The sequence below is a fragment of the Brassica napus genome, unplaced genomic scaffold, assembly GCF_020379485.1.
Source record: "Brassica napus cultivar Da-Ae unplaced genomic scaffold, Da-Ae ScsIHWf_1632;HRSCAF=2248, whole genome shotgun sequence".
NCBI lineage: Eukaryota > Viridiplantae > Streptophyta > Magnoliopsida > Brassicales > Brassicaceae > Brassica > Brassica napus.
In genome coordinates this window covers 17,501-22,500 of record NW_026015049.1, presented here as the reverse complement: position 1 = coordinate 22,500, position 5,000 = coordinate 17,501, and positions in this window count along the sequence as shown.

The following is a 5,000-nucleotide window of genomic DNA, read 5'->3' as shown; positions in this document are numbered from 1 at the left end:
AACCTGAAGCTGATTGGCTGGTGTCTCCTATATAAACCCCACGACCCCTTCTCATTTCTTCATCCATACTTTCAAAAGCAAGTTAAAAGTGGGTTAGAGAGAGAGAAAGAGTAGAAAAAGAAAGTAAGAGGTTCTGAGCTATTTCGAGAGTTTTAGAGAGTTTTCGAGATCAGTTCTCTACTGATTTCAAGTCAGCGCCTAGGGAAGGTTCTGGCCAACTGAAGATCAACCAATTGAAGATCAATTCAGATGGGAAGCAAGTCAACGTGGTTTAGAGAGAGAGAAAGAAAGTGTAGCTGAGTTCTGAAGACCGATACTCCACCGAGAAGGCCAGTTCCGTCCAATCGGCGATTCTCTACGATTGTGACGCGGAAGCTCTGTCCAATTCAATCCGTCCAAGCCAGTCATATTCTCCTACAATCAAGTGGAGGTGCTGTCCAAGATTAGTTCAGTTCCATGGGTTCAGATCAGTCGAAGTTCTCCTCGATACTCCGCCGAAATGTCCGAAGAACTGTCCAGGCTAAAGGAGAATCTGTCCAGATCAGTCTGTCCAGACGTGTCAGTTTCTTCATGATGAAGCCGAGGTTATGTCCAAGTCAAGATCAGTCCAGTCCAGTCCATTCAAGGCGTCCCTTGGGTTTTGGCCAAGTCCTCTCCGATCAACCAGCAGCTTCTCGCCTAGAACACTGTGAGTTGGTTTGTTTGAATTCCACTTGGAATTTAGGGTAGATCGAGTCTGCATATAGATTAGAATGATCACGCTATTGAATGGTAGAGTCCTTAGGGTTATTTTATTTATGGAACCGGACTCAGTTTAGCAAGGGCTAAGCTGAGATGAATGGAATTAAGACTGAGTTAATAACCTGACTAGGACTAGGGCTAGGATGCATCATGTTTTCTATTATTGCGTGTTGATATTGTTGAGTGCAGGTTCCCGTTATCTTTAAAGATAGTTTCTCAGCGGGGGCTGGACTATCTGGGTAACGGTTTGATTGTTTGTTTAGTATTGATATTATTGTTTAGTAGTAGTTAGTACTAAGGGTCTTAGGCCATATAGGCCGGACTACTGGTACTATTGGTTTGTGTTGTAGAGTCGAGTGTCTAGTTAGGATCTGGAACTTTGGCTTTAGGTTAGGTTCTAGATTGAGTTTGTTTTGTTGTGAGTGTGCCGACAGTATGTGCGTAACCCGCCCATACTAGGCTTGTGTAGGGGTGATTAGTGTTTCCTCGGCCTCGTACCCAGCGGGTTCAAGGAAACCCCTTATTCGCTGGATCGGGATGACTCAGACGAACGGTGTCATGTACTATGGCTGAGTATTACACGACGGTGTAATGTGGCAGTGACCCGAAGGACTGTGGGCTGTCGCGCGGTGACCCGAAGACTGTGGGCCGCGGTCGGTTGAAAGTTCCTTCTTCTGGCCTTTGTGGTAGGGAGATAGGATATTGCCGATAGAGAGGAGGAACACGAAGTCACCAGGGCCCAGGTTAGAGTGTTGTGTTAGAGTGTCGTAGAGGGTTATGGAACCCTCGAGTTAGTGTAGCACCGATATACGGTGTTACAAGTTAGATCGAGTCGTAGTTACTCATAGTCTTATTAATGTGATTGTGTTTGGGTGATTGATTTGCTTGCAGGTTCTGACATTAAGTCTAAGTCTGGTTTAGGTACCGGATTAGGCTTGATGTATATTTGTTAGTGTAGGCCTGACGTTGGCCTGTATGTGTTTGAGTGATTGCTTGTGAAGGGTGGTGGATATTAAAGCTATGCGGTATCATTGGTTGGCCGATCATGTTCTTGTTTGATTGTTGGTCGATCGATTAATGATACTTGTATAGTCTAAGTGTCTAACACTACATGAGTATTGAACTCAGGCGTATATATGGTTAACTAGGGATTGCTTGTTGACTTGTTTTAATGCAGGTTCCCGTTACTTGAAGCTAGATCATGGCAGGAGGCCAAGTCTAACTTAGTAACGGTTTGCTTAGCCTTAGCTTTTATTGCATGCTAGGGCTAGATTGATTGTTATTTTGGGTTGTCTGGGTAGAGTCTAGGTTGCGGGTAGAGGCCGCCAGCTCACTGAGTAATACTAGGTTACTCATCCAACTCCGTTGTCCTTTTTGCAGGTCGCTTTAGGTAAGGATGATCGGATAGCTTGGTGCTGGACGTTAGGACCGCCGGTGTAGATTTTCATGCCTTTTGTAAACGGTATTGTGAATTGTGTTAGTTGACTCGATTTGGCATTAGGCCGGGACCGGTCTCGAATTATATCAATGTATGGATATTTCTCGAATCAATAAAGTAATTGTTTTATATGCGCTTCATGAGTACTCTGATATTTGACTAGTCCGGTCTAACACAACGTTAGGTCGAGGTACGGGTTGAAAAGCCTTAGGCTTGATCTAACGGAAAACGCTAACTCTAGGTACGGGTTGCAAAGCCTTATGCCTTGACGCAGCGGGACGAGTTAGTGGATGAACTGGTCTAGGTCGTGGAGTAAAGTTTGTGACTCTGACCGGATTGTCCCTAGCCCGTCACGTAGCGCTTCCGGACCATGGTGTTGGGTTGGACGGTCAGTCATGTTCTTGTTTGATTGTTGGCTGGCCGGTTGGCCTTTCATCTCCAACCCTTGGTGTGGGTCGTCCGTCGGTCATGTTCTTGTTTGATTGTTGGCCGGTGGGTCGACCTATGCTTAGGACGGTTCGGGGGTGTTACAGAGGTGGTATCAGAGCATGGTTTCGTCCATGCTTCCGGAACTCATGATTTAATCGGTTTTAAATATTTATCGAGTCAAAAGAGTCACAAAAGGCATTAGGGAAACCGGTCACGTCCAGCGATAGGATTTGTGGTTTTAGGAAATTAGGATTGAGATAGTGGAATCTAGAACTGTTAGGTTGCTTGGGTAGAACTGTTAGGTTGCTTGGGTAGAACTGTTAGGTTGCTGGTTAGAATTGCGGTTAGGTTGCATTGTTAGTATTTGCTAGGTTAGTAGATTATTTGATTAATTGTCTACTAACTTGCATGTTAGTGTTTCTTTTGAGTTGCAGCGAGTAAGTATGTTTGTTGATCGGAACTTTAAGGGATGAAAACCTTAAAGTGGAGGGAGTTCGAGGCCAAACCCAAACCCGAAGCGAAAGAGTGGAGGCAGATTCAGAGAACTGGGCTGTGGTATGGACTGGACAGATGGGAAGAAACAAGACTTCGTTGGGAAAGGACTTCATCAGTATCTGGGAAATGAGAGATCGAGGAAATGGTTGGAGTAATCAGAGGCGCAGATTGGCAAGATCGTATCATAGGAAATTTGTTGGGCAGCAAAGTAAAAACTAAGAAGAAGACGCAGTGATCATTCAAGTGAAGATTTATGAAGATGATTGTGGTGACATTGGGAAGGACACTCAAGGGACAGTGAAAGGCAGAGTGAAGAGATATGAAGACGATTATGGCGACTTTAGACAGTATACACAAAGGGACATGGGCAAGCAAAGTAAAGATATGAAGACAAGTTGAGATTAAGTGAAGCATGAGAAATCAAGAAGTGAAGAAATGAAAGGATTCAAGACCGAGGAAATGCATGGAGATGTATTAAGATGGAGCGAGTTCAGAATCAGAAAATCTAGAAGAAGACTGAAGAAATCAAGGGGAGATATCTAAGGCCAACCGATAAAGAAGCACATCTAGTGATCAAGACAAAGTTATGTAATTAGGAGTTATGGAGGAGTTGTTATCAAGGTGGAGCAAGTTCAAAATCCAAAGTGTTCATGGAGACTAAAGAAACCGAGAGAAAGGCGAGCCAGCAAAGAACCATATCTTATGACCAAGACCGCAAGGCGAAGTTATTCAAAAGCTGAACATCATCACTACACATCAAGGAGGAACATTTCGTGAAGCTAAGCAATTGCGCAACTAAGAATTCGAGGACGAATTCTATTAAGGGAGAATGAGAATGTGAAACCGCCCTTTGGGATAAAATGGTCGAGAGAGCAAAAGTCAGAATCTAGAGCCGAGCTTTTGGGAATCAAAGCAATTGAAGGAATGTTAAGTTTTGATCACTTAAGACTTAACATGGATCAAAGAAAATAGAAGATTGGTCGAGAATCAACTTTCTGGTTGAGTCGCGGGCAATACAGATCGATCGGGAAATTTGAAGTACGAGAAGGTCGAAGAATGAATCGTGAGTGAAGCATGAGTTGAAATAAGCTGCTCTACCATTGTTAGAAATGTCTTAGATTGATTAGACGGCAGTTTTGGAAGAATCACATTTTGAAGCACGACGGTTTAGAAGCTCGACGTTTTGAAGATTGACGTTTCTTCATCGCGAAGTTTTCTCGGAATATCTTCGTATCAGTAAAATATTTTTCTGAAGATATTATAAGTTGGAAGCAGGACGGGAATTAAGCAGGACGGGAAGCAAGCACGACGGGATTGAAGCACGACGGGAAAACCCGAAGTTGGGCAAAACCCTAATTTCGGTATTACGAAATTCTTTGAGGAAGCCGGAGGCTCGGGAAATATTTTTAAAGGATATCAAAAATCATCTGTAGTTTATTAAAAATATTCAGAGAATCAGAATGGGAGCGGAAAAATATTCGGGATTGATCGCGGGTCAGAAATTCACAAGAAGGGTCGAAATCGCGCAAAGGAACCGAGAAGCTCGAGGTGGCTTGATCTAAGGGATAAGAACGTGGTGGCAACTGTCTAACCAGCTAGTGTCAAGAGAAGCTCGAGGTGTCGCCGTGCATGGAAGCTGCACATGCAGCTTGACATGTAGAAGCACGAGGTGGATCGCCAAGCACGAGATGTCGCGACGCATGGAACCGAAGCATGCTGATCGACATGTGTGAGGATGTGTGGCGCCTTGCATGAGCTCCAGTCATGCAGCCTGACATCTGGGAGGAGTGGTGGCGTCCTGCATGTGTCCTGGACATGCAGCCAGCCATGTGGAGCACAAGGTGCCGCCGTGCATGCGTCCGGAGCCATGCGGAGCGACACACGGGCTGCCACCAAC